The sequence below is a fragment of the Dama dama genome, chromosome 11, assembly GCF_033118175.1.
Source record: "Dama dama isolate Ldn47 chromosome 11, ASM3311817v1, whole genome shotgun sequence".
In the NCBI taxonomy this organism is placed as follows: domain Eukaryota; kingdom Metazoa; phylum Chordata; class Mammalia; order Artiodactyla; family Cervidae; genus Dama; species Dama dama.
The window spans coordinates 52323387-52335714 of record NC_083691.1 but is presented as its reverse complement, the minus strand read 5'-3'; the positions used below and the strand labels follow the sequence as shown (position 1 = coordinate 52335714).

At 36.7% G+C, this 12328-nt stretch overlaps 1 non-coding gene across 1 annotated transcript; it reads right to left on the bottom strand.

Annotated features, from left to right (window-relative positions):
- Positions 1-4374: 4374 nt before the first annotated feature.
- Positions 4375-4480, bottom strand: LOC133065684 (U6 spliceosomal RNA). Its single transcript, XR_009694951.1, has one exon. It is a non-coding gene; the product is annotated as a U6 spliceosomal RNA (small nuclear RNA).
- Positions 4481-12328: the final 7848 nt, after the last annotated feature.

Genomic DNA, 12328 nt, shown 5'->3' with positions numbered 1-12328 from the left:
TCCTGGGCATTAAAGGCTCAACATGTAACTCTGTTTCTACTCTGCCCATGTTCAGAAATGAGTGAGAGAAATTCAAGAGGCAGGAAGCAGGCAATTGGAGATCAGTTTTATTTGTTACACTGTTGTGGCTGTATGGAGGACATAACTCAGATCTCATTAAAGGGCTTGCTAACACTGCCTGAATTGACACTATCTCCCCAAACTAAGTCAAGTGACGTCCCAGGAACCTTAATGCTGGGCTGAGAGTGGGCAAACTTCCTTCTGCAGTATGAGTCCAGAAGATGAGTAAAGAAAGATGCTGAGCCAAAGAGCTCAGTTTCTCTCCTGAACTCACAAAAACAATGAGTCATTACTTTCTCCTGGGGGAGAAGAGTAAGGAAAAGTTTTCCCTGTGACTCTAATCAATCTTATCACAGGGGAATGTGAAGCCACAAGAAATGAGTTCCTTTCCTTTTCCCAAAATTTTTGATATCTTTATAAAAATAAGTTATATAAGTTCTTTAAAATGGAAAGGACATGAATCAGCTTTTATAAGTCAACTGCTATTATATCACAGTTTCAGAAAATACTCAGAAATATTACTACAGACGGAAAAGTACATCTGTGTATAATTTTCCTTCCTGTTGATAGTGAACTCTAAATTTCTCATTGTAAATGATCTGCCAACTTATTTGACCCAGAGGTTGTTTATTTGCTTGATGTATTTTTCTATTTATTTTATTTTATAATTTTCCCTGCAGGTTTTTTTTTTTCTGTGAACTTTATATTGCACCTTTCCCACCTCCATGGTATTCCATCATGAATGAATCCAGAAAGTCACTATCTGCTGTGAGACATCTCTATAACTGATGTGTGTGAATACCATTTTTATAAATGTCATGTAGAATTATTAGGCAGTGATATAGAAACACACAGGTGATATCTGTAGAGTTATTTTTTCCAACTGAGACTGTCTTCAAAATTGTTAATAATTTAACAACTTAGGAATAATTTAACATACTTATAAGCTACTAGATCTTCCAAATATTACACAAGATACTTTCTGTTTAAATATTCCCCATTACAACTTTCCTTTCTTTTTTCCAAAGGAAAATATTGCTAATTTGGCAGGACAGAGATATAATAAAATTAAAATCTTTCCCCTCTCCTTAGACTCCTTTATGTATTTGATTGGTTAGGAAAAAATAATCAGTCAATAATATAAAATGCATGACTATTTCAATCATTGTTTTTAACACTAGTTAAAACTAGTTTTAACACTAATAATGTTAATAAAACATTATTAAGGAGATTTTAAAAAATAATTAACTACCTGGGTCTCACTGGATACTTAACATTGTCAGAACTCATGGATTGCTTCAGATGCTCAGGCATAATTTCTAAGTCTGCTTTCAATGTAAGGAATATATGTCTAAATGCTAATTAACAACAGGGGTTATTAACCTGAAAAAGTCTTATCTTAGTGAAACATTTGGAAGTTCTTCCAATGTTATTTCCAATTCTTCATCTTTATTCCTAGAAATAAACTACTAACTACTCTCTCCATAGGTCTCAAAATGTTTTTTTTTTCCTAGCTCTTGTGCCAATAAAATTATTTATAGATACCAATCTCTATCTATCCAATCTAATTACTCATTTAAATCTTAATAATTTTATTCATTATTCATGAGAATTTCTTTTGTTCTTCTTTTGAAGAATACACTTATGGCACATTAAGGTTGTTATTGATTCATCTAAACTTTTTGATCTATTAATAAATAATGTTGGTATATATTCTGTAGTCTGCAGTTACCATCCACAATGATTTTGGAGTCCAAGAAAAGAAAATCTATCATTGTCTCTACCTTTCCTCTTCTATTTGACTGTAGCAATGAAATTAGAAGCCACTTGCTGATTGGAAGGAAAACTATGACAAAGCTAGACAGAGTATTAAAAAACAAAGACATAACTTTGCTGACAAAGCTCTGTATAGTCAAAACTACGTTTTTTTTTTTTTTTCCAGAAATTGTGTACGGATGTGAGAGTTGGATCATGAAAAAGAATGAGCGCCAAAGAATTGATGCTTTTGTGGTGCTAGAGGAGACACTTGAGATCCTTGGAAGCAAGGAGTTCAAGCTGATCAATCCTAAAGGAAATCAACCCTGAATATTCATTGAAAGGACTGATGCGAAACTCCAATAGTTTTGTCACCTGCTGCAAAGAGCCAACTCACTGGAAAAGACCCTGATTCTGGGCAAGATTGAGGGCAAAAGGAGAAAAGGCAGCAGAAGATGAGATGGTTAGATAGCATTACTGACTAAATGGACATGAACTTGAGCAAACTCTGGGAGAGAGTGGAGGACAGGGACACCTGATGTGTTGTAGTCCATGGGGTCGCAAAGAGTTGGGCATAACTTAGACTAGACAACAACAACATATATTCTGTATTTTCACTTATTATTAATGATTTATTTTTCAAAATTATGCTACATAAGGCATGGCACACATAAATCTAAAAGATGAACAATGAATGAATGAATGAAAGTGAAAGTGAAATGAAAACCACTCAGTTGTGTCTGACTCTGTGACCCCATGGACTGTACAGTCCATGGAATTCTCCAGCCTAGAAAACTGGAATGGGTAACCTTTCTCTTCTCCAGGGGATCTTCCCAACCCAGGGATCAAACCCTGGTTTCCCTCATTGCAGGCATATTATTTATCAGCCGAGTCACAAGGGAAGCCCAAGAATACTGGAGTGGGTAGCCTATCCCTTCTCCAGCAGATCTTCTCAACACAGGAATCAAATTGGTGTCTCCTGCATTGCAGGTAGATTCTTTACCAACTGAGCTATCATAATAAGCAAAATATAAATCCAGATTTCTAACCAGTGATAAATAAGTAGAAGATAGATGTACATATTCAAAATAACAATAGAGAAGGCAGGATCAAGACAGCAGAGTAGGAGGATCCTGCTCACCTCCTTCCATAGACACACCCAGTGTATACAATGTAAGAAAACAACTCTTTCTGAGGACACCTGAAAACTAGCAGAATAGCTCTTCTACAATTTAGGAAATAAAAACAAACAAGCAAAAAGCATCCAGATGGATTTAAGGGTGCAAAGATACTATCTACTCAGGACCCACACCCTGGTGGATGACCCACGAGTGAAAGGCAATATCTCAAACACAGATGTGCTTCCTAAGGAGCAAATGCTTTGAGACTCACCTTGAGCACTCGAGCCCTGGGGACCAGTACTGGGGAGATGACCTCCCTGGTTTTAAAAACAGCAAGGCTTATATCCAGAAGACCAGACGGCTGTAGCAAATCAAGACTCCACTGTTAAAGGGCTAGCCCACAACTTCACTTGCTATGCATCTGAGCACAGGGACAGTTCAGATTGAAAAGTGCAGGTGCTCTAGCTGGGCTACCAAGACTACCCCACCCCACAGCAAGTTCTGGTGCCAGTCACCCCCCACCAAGGTGGCAACACCCGGTGTGCACTGGCTTGTGCCAGTCTCCAGCTCCCACCTTCATATACACCAAAGCAGTGGTCCCCAGTGCACCCTGGGAGGGAAAAAAAAGCACGTTATGCCTGAATCAGCTCTAGCCCTCCTGCCAAAGTCACTAGGTATACACAGTCTGTATAGGGATTTTCCTACACAAGGACACACCTTCCTGGCTGGGAGAGGAACTCTTGCCTAATTCATAGAAAGAAACATAGACAGTCAAACAAAATTAGAAGACAAGGGATAAAACAAAAGAATAAGATAAAAATATCAGGGAAAAATTATGAAAAAGAGAAAAATACTTGACTTGGTAAAGAGTTTAAAGTGCCAATCATAAAAACATTCACCGAACTCTGCAGAGGAATGGAGAAGCATATTGAAAACTTTCAACAAAGAACCCATGAGAGCTGTAGAACCAAATAATTGAAATGAAAACTGCACTAGAGGAAATCAATTGGTGATAAGATAACACAGAAGAATGTGTTAAAAAAAAAAAAACCTGGAAAATAAAATAGTTTAAATTATCCAGAAGAGTTTAAATCAAAATATCAAAACGAGAAAAAGATTTTTAAAAAATTAGAATAGTTTAAGTCTGTGTTTGTATGTTTGTTTTAATTTGTTCAGCTATTCTATGTCTTTGATTTGAGCATTTATTCAGTTACATTTAAAGTAATTATTAATAGGAATGCACATATTGCCATTGTGTAACTTGCTTTCTTGTGGTTTCATAATTTATTTTTTGTTCCTTTCTTCTGTTTTGTGCTCTCTTACCTTGTGATGTGATGACTAGCTTTAGTATTTATACTTTATTTGGATACCTTTCTTTTTTGTGTCTGTGTATCTGTTACAGATTTTTGGTTTCTAATTATCATGAGGTCTACACATAAAACATATGGAATGCTTCACAGATTTGCCTGTTATCCTTGCACAGAGGCCATGTTTATCTTCTCTTTACCATTCCAATTCAGTAAATGTGCTGTGGAATCTAGCACTGAAGGGTTTACTCACGTTAATTTTGAATGAATGGCGTGAGACTCAAAACAGTGTGAGTTGGGGAACTGTTTCTAGTTCAAAAGTCACCACTTTTTAAGATTTAGTGTCTTGAGAAGACAATAATTATGCATTTTTGATCAGATATTGGTTACATTGTGTAATAACTGAGCTGATTTGTGTGTAAAACAGGAACTTATGGAGTGAGAGAAATATTTGTAAACAATATATCTGATAAAGTGTTAATATTCAAAATGTGTAAGAAAGTTACATAACTCAACAACAAAAACAATTTGGTTTTAAAATGGCCAAAGTACATGAATAGATAATGTTCAAAGAAGACATCTAGAACATGAAAAGGCACTCAACATTTCTAATCATAAGGGAAATGTAGATCAAAATCTCACATCTGTTAGGATGGCTTTTATCAAAAAAACAAGAGATAGTTAAGTGTTGCCAATAATTTGGAAAAGAGGAAACCCTGATACAGTTTACTCCTGGCAGAAATATAAATTTGTGTTTTCACTATGTAATACAGGATGGATGGTGGTCAAAATTTTTTTTTCAAAAAGCTATTATATGATCTAGCAATTCCACCTTTGAGTATTTATTCAAAGGAAATGAATTTCCTATCCTATAGGTATAAATGCATCCCCATGTTGATTCCAGCATCATTCATAATGACCAAATATGAAACAAATCTAAATAACCTATGTCTATTGGTGTATGAATGGAAAAAATATATGAAATATATGTATATATGATAGAATATTTTTCTGCCATAAAAAGAAGAAAATCTCGCCATTTGGGAAAAAAAAAAATGAATGGGTCTTCAGACATTATGCTAAGTGAATCAAGTCAGTCAGAGAATGATGAATACTGTATGATCTCACTTCTATATGAAATCTAAAAACATCAAACTCATAGAAATAGAGTAGAATGGTGATTGCCAAGGACTGAGAGGTGGAGAATATGAGGAGATGACAGCTTAGATAGAAATACAAAGGCCAAAAAAAGAAAAAAGAAAAAGAAAAGAAATACAAAGGCCAGAAGGCCATAAATTTAATATTTGATACATTTTTGATTTACTACTTTCTGATAATTTTCATTAAAACTTTTCATATTTACTTAGCCAATCAGATAGTAAGATGATTGAGGAATATTTAAAAATATATTCTCACATATTCCACTCCCCCTAGGGCATTTTATCATAGGAAAAGATAAAAATTACTCAAAGGTATGACAGGTTAAGGGCTTCCATGGTAGCTCAGCTGGGAAAGAATCCGCCTGCAATGAAGATCCCCTGGAGAAGGGATCATCTACTCACTCCAGTATTCTTGAGCTTTCCCTGGTGGCTCAGATGGTAATGACTCCACCTGCAATGCAGGAGACCTCGGTTCCATCCCTGGGTTGGGAAGATTCCCTGGAAGAGGGCATGGCAACCCACTCCAGTATTCTTGCCTGAGGAACCTCTTGGACAGAGGAGCCTGGCTGGCTACAGCCCATTGGATCCCAAAGTGTTGGTCACAACTGAGCGACTAAGCACAGCACAGCACACAACATATTAAAGAAGTTTCAGGAATGTTCACTAAAATACATAATGCAAAATGGAATTAATTATAACTCTACTAATTTCACAATTATTTTACCATAACTAGAGGATTTTCAAAGCATTCAAAGTTTTTTTTATTTCATGTCACTGAACAACTTTTTACAGAGTATCTGCTAAGCATAAAATGCTACTCTAGACATGTAACGAATGTGACTCTGTCTACATTCAAGGAATCTAGTAGAGGGATATTAGTAAGTAAACTGACAACTGTAAAACACAGCATGGTGATATCTGGGATTTCAGAAAGACTGTTTAACAGGAAAGAGTATAGCAGCATTCACAGAGGAGAAAGAGAATGTCAGAAGTGATTCAGAACTTTTCATGAAAGTAAAGTTCAGAATAGAAGGCAAGTTAGAATTCTTCATTTAAAAAGAAATCAGAGCAATGAGTTAATTGCTAAGTACCTGCAACTAGCATTCTCTTTGTACAAAAGGTTCAGCTGTATTCTGTCAATCAAAAGGAGGTAGTGGGGAAAGGGCATTCTGGGTAAAGAGAATAATCCAAATTAAAGTGGAGGCAAATAAAATTTGCAAAGAAAGAAAAGTGCTGCCATTAAATAAAAAGGGCTTAGTGAAAACTTTGGAATTAAGGAAAACAAAGTTTTTCTCTGCATATTTGGCCTCCAAATGTGTGTGTGTGTGTGTGTGTGTGTGTTTTGCCTGTACCTATAATAGAGGAACAGAAATGTCTTTGCAATCACCATTCAGTACTCTAAATTTATAAATTTATATAAGATATTTCAGAGATTTATATACTTTCCTTCAAATAGAGTAAAAAATGTGTTATGACTTTTGGCATAATGTATTTTATTTCTACACAACTTTATTGTGGAGGTATGATTGACACACTAAAACATCCATATATCATATATATAACAGGAAAATATTTGAGATAACATACATTCATGAAACCATTACCACAATCTATGCCCTGAATATGTCCATCACTTCTAAATTTCCTAAAGCCCTCTTTATTTATTGTATTTTGTGATAAGATTATAACATCTAACATAAATATACTTTCTTATCAAAATTTTGTGTACAAATTTAAATGCTAAGATTCATGTTAATTTATATCATTTCATTGAATACACAAAACTTATGTTAGAACATAGAAGCTGTTAACAAATTTTCTAGTATAACAGACGAAACACTTTTATAACCCAAATTTCTTATTAAGAAAACAAGTTCAAAATAGAAAAATAAGACTCAAACACTCCTGTTATTAGCTCTAAGTATAAGAATTTACAGGTAAATTAACTCTTACTGGGGTAAGTCTACTCAGGTATCAAATGAGGATAATAACAATATCAAAGAAAAATAGTTGTGATAACTAAATTAATTAATACATCTGAAGAGTTTAAATATGTCTCATAAAGCAAGTAGTTACAGTTTAAGAAAAATAGTTGTTTAAACATTAAAATGGATGTATAGTGCTTAGAAGTATGCATGTAGTCTAGCATTAAAAAAATTATGTAAGCACACTAAAGATGCTTTTTTTTTTTTTTTTTTTTTTTAATACTTCCCTTTAGGATATAGTTTGACAAGTGAAATTTTGTGAAAGTGTTATCCATTCAGTCCTGTCCAACTCTTTGTGACCCCATAGACTGTAGCCTGCCAGTCTCCTCTGTCCATGGGATTCTCCAGGCAAGAATACTGGAGTATTGGTCCTTTAATGGACCGGAACCTGGTGGTCCGGAGCCGACAATGAGAAAGTGAAAGAAAGAAAGAGGCTAATATTCCCTGGGTTACACAGCCAGCTTTCGTGTTCCCGGGAATCAGCCAGAAATAGAGAGATAAAGAGAGAGGAAGAGAAAGAAAGAAAGAAAGACACGGGGACCAAAGCTCTGATGGAGCAAAGGTGTTTTAATCAACATGGCATGTGCATATATACTGTCTTACAAGGTAGTTATTCACAGCAAAGATAAAGATTAAAATTCCAGACTTACAAAACACAAGGCCATCCCTATTAAAGAGAAAGAGGATACTTATCACCATAATGAGAAACTAACAAAGGAAATGCCTGGATTCCTCAACCCAGGAAAGGCGTGCCTCTCCTCTTAATTCCTCAGGAATTAATAAGGTCCAAAGGTTTCCTGACAGATCCAAAACAGCACACAGGAAGCCTCCTGTTAAATGCATCCTGACATTTCCCCCTATTTTATTATATTTGTTTAAAAAAAAGGTCTTGACCAAATGAGTTTGGTTAGTATTAACCAACCTTACAGAAAGGCGACGATAATCAACAAATACAATTATCAAGACAATCACCATAGTTACAGTTCTATACCTGATGCTGTGGGTAATACTTTGAAACCATCCTTATGGGTCGACAAGATAATTTGTTCAGTTAAAGTTTACAAATTAGTGGAAGAGGGCAGACATTTAGAAAAAGTTTCAAAGATTTTTTTTTTTTTTTCTGTAATAGTACATTCAGAGAGGCATTATCGTGTAAATGAAATTGATTTCTTCCCAGTTGTAAGTACTATGACTGAATTGAACAGGAGTAATACAAAATTGGCAATTAATACAAGTTACAGATTAAATTGTAAGTGGGATACAGCTATGTATAAAATATGACTGATCATAGCAAAAGAAATAGTTACTATGACTACGACTGGTCTCTGTAAAATGTCTAGTCCGAGTTTCCAGTTCTTCAGTGCTGGCAGCAAGTTTCTAAATGTCCCATTGTTCAGGCCCAATTTGTTTATTGAGGATGATTCCAGGAGGAGGAGGTGCCATTCTACCGTCCAGCCAGCCAAGAAGTCCTTTCTCATGGTAATGTTTCAACGTAGTGTTAGTACCCTTTAAAGCCACTTAAGCAGCATAATATAGAATGTTTTTTGTTCTTTCCCTAACTCTTTCCCTAAAGTTTCAGTAGTAAACATGGTTCACAGATAGAGAAAGGGCAGCAATGTCTGAAAGTCTTCTTTTGGAGGCAGGATGAAAGCCCAAGTTTGTCGGCCGATGTTTATGTATAATTTTCCTGGGCCCAGGCAATGGAAGGACTTCATAGCCTAGAGAAATGTTAATTAGCTTTCCCTATTCCCCAGGGTGTGAGGCTTCCAGGGAGGGGGCATATGGGTGGAGTCATTGGTTGATATGATAGGTATTTTCTCCGTCCATTTTATGATCTGTAATAAAGGGAGGTTGGGTAAGTAAGCTCAGTTAAGTCTGATTTGTGAATCCGGCTCTAGCGGGGAGTCACACAGGTCAGCATAGCAATAGGAAGGTTTTCAGGACTCTGAGGCATTTCCTGTTGAGAAATCAGATTTTTAACTTTATTAGTGAGGGTTTTTATCCGTCCCCAAGAGGGGAGGTCACAGGGTTGATGCCGCCGAGGGATGTGCTTTCTGGAGATCTTTAGAGCTGCCATGGCCCATATTGGAATTTCTTCCTCCTGGGGTTCTTGTTGTTTCGCCTCCATTTTGAATGCCGGGGGCCCCCTTGGGTCGAATTTTCTGAGGAAAAATTTTGTTGGATCCATCTGGGGAAATACAAGCATATCCCTTTCCCCATAAGATTAATTTCCCAGATTTCTATTGATTATTGAACCTGTCTTGATACCAAATGGTCAGAGGAAGAGAAGTGTCCTTCAATTCCTCGAAATGTCTTTCTGCTCTTGTTAAAATATTTCCTTGTGGTAGGTTTAAAAAATTTAAAACAAATAAAGCTGTATTAACAATAGTTATAGGTTTAGAAAATGAAAGGTCGGGCATGTTGAGGCATGCCCCGGAAAAGTGCCGCAGGCAAGTTCTGGAGGGTGGCTAAACTTCCAGGGGCCGGCCCCCTGCAGCCTGGTCCAATCGGGTGCCGACACGGAGCCCTTGGACACCAACCGCCGCTGTAGCCCGCGCTTTCTTCCTTGTATGGGAAGACCTGGCTTGGACGCCAGGCCCTGACTATAAAACCCCTCCCCACCCCTCATACCTTGCAGACTCCCTTTGTCTCCTCACTCACCCGCCCCCGGGGAGTTCTGCCCGAGAGCAACGCTTAATAAAGGCCTTTACCACCGGTCCTTAGAGGCGGCTTTTTCCTCCCGCGGCGTTTTTTCTAACAGAAAATATCTTATGTTGGAATCTAGTTAAGTCTGCTTTAGATAAGGAAGACAGTAGTGTACCTGTGTATTCCCCTGTCTTTAATTTTTTATTTGTAACTTTAGTGTGTGATGTGTTCATTCGACTGTGTCTTGTGTCTGTGGATTATAAGGAATACCTGTAATATGTTTAATAGAGAAAGATTGTAAAAATTGTTTAAAGTGTCTAGAAATATAGGCAGGGCCATTGTCTGTTTTAATACAACTAGGAGTTTATGGTGGAGGTTTTTATATTTTTTAATACAAAAACTGAATTATATAGAGTCAGAGACTATATTAATGGGGTAAGGATGTAGGCAAATAACTTGAATAAGAGCATATAATTCATTTTATTGAGCAGAATGGAATGTAGTGTAAAAGACTTTGTATCTTTTAAGAGACCAGAATGAAGCTTTGGTGTTTTTAGTCCTATCTATATAAAAGAAATGCAAGAAATAATAAATTCAGTGTTTTTGAAGAAATTCCACAGCTTACCAGAAGGATAATGAAATGAAATTTCTCGAAAATATTTTAGAAAGTTAATTGGAAATTGGTAGAAGTTTGTAATGTGTTCTCAAATTGAATAAAGTTTTATTAAAGTATAAAGGAGATAGAGAATACTTCTGACATAGGCATCAGAAGGGGGCAAAAAGAGTGGCCCCCTGCTAGTCTCTAGTCAGATGTCATATAACTACCAGCAGTCTGCTAATTAGAGAAAGGAAATGTCTCAAAACTGAAGAGAATAGCACCAGGCCCCTCATCCACAACATGCATTTTGAGATAACCTTGGCACCAGGTGAGTTGTCTAGGGCCACAAAATTATTGACATGAATCTTGAAGAAAGGCAGTTTTCCAAGCAAATACAGTTTCATTAACATAGCTTAAGAGAACATTTGCATGAGAAAAACAAACCGGTTTGTCAAGTTGGTTCTGAGTCTTAGGCAGAACCTACTTGAAAAAAGAGTCTAAAGTTCACTAATATACATTTCCATAAGAAAACCGCATTGGTTAGCTCAAGGTTTGAGAATAGTTAACTTCAAGTGAAACCAGGTGTCATTATGGCAACACAGTATTTTAAGAGAAACCTTCTTTTAAATTTGTATAGAGAAAGAAAAAGAAAGAAAAAAAGAAATATCACTCATTTGTTTCCTCTGCCACTTTAGAGAGATTAAAATGTCTGACACTTGCAGCCTATTTTCTCCCTTTGGAGACCCCAGGCCTTCCTGCCTGTTAAGTCAAACTAGATTGGCCAAGTGAAAGACCAAAGGTTTCACTGCCCGCTGTGGGGACATGGGCCCAAAAAGTCCAGTAGGTATTCTAGAGGGGACTGCTTGAGGATAAAGGAGAAAGTCATTTAGGGCTGGTATATCCACGGCAGCACTGCCGGATGTTGAGGGTTTGAGGGAAAAGGTGGAATTTGCCTGTGGTTTTTGTTGAAGGGGCCCTGGGGGGGTCTCCTGCTTAGAGTTTCCTGGAATAGGTTTCCCTTCAATATCAAATTTAGATTTACACTCTGGCCCAATGCATTTCTCTATGGCAGCGAGGGCAGATTTTTGTTTTGTTTTGTTTAAACTTTCTTAGGGCAGTCTCTTTATAAATGGTTCTTATCTCTACGTGTAAAGCATCCTTCATTTCCCTTTCTTGTTTTAGCTAGCATTTGCATCTTTTGAGTTTCTGATCTTATATTGCGACAAGCCTTCAAATAATCAAAAATAGTCTCTGTCTCACAAATTGGGGCTATAGCCCTTTGACATACTTGATTTGCATTTTCATAAGCAAGTAATTTCTCTAGTTGCCTTTTAGCTTCTTCTCTAATTACTGTATGGGAAATAGCAGTTTCTAATCTAGCTAAGAAATCAGCATACGTTTCATTAGGTCCCTGCAGTATTTTTATATAGCTACCTGTAGGCTCCCCTTGAGGAGTAATTCAATCCCAAGCTTCAAGGGTCACTGTTTTTAATTGATCATGCAACAAAGGATGGCATCGTATTTGAGCTTCTATAGCATCAAATTGTCCAGTGCCAGTTAACATTTCAAAAGTAATATGGTTTTGGGGAGCACTAGCTAGGGCATTTCTGTTAGCATGATCTCTGGCTATATCTTGAAACCACATTGTCCATTGAAGATACTCTCCTGGTTTAAGGAGAGCTTTTAATAAAATTCA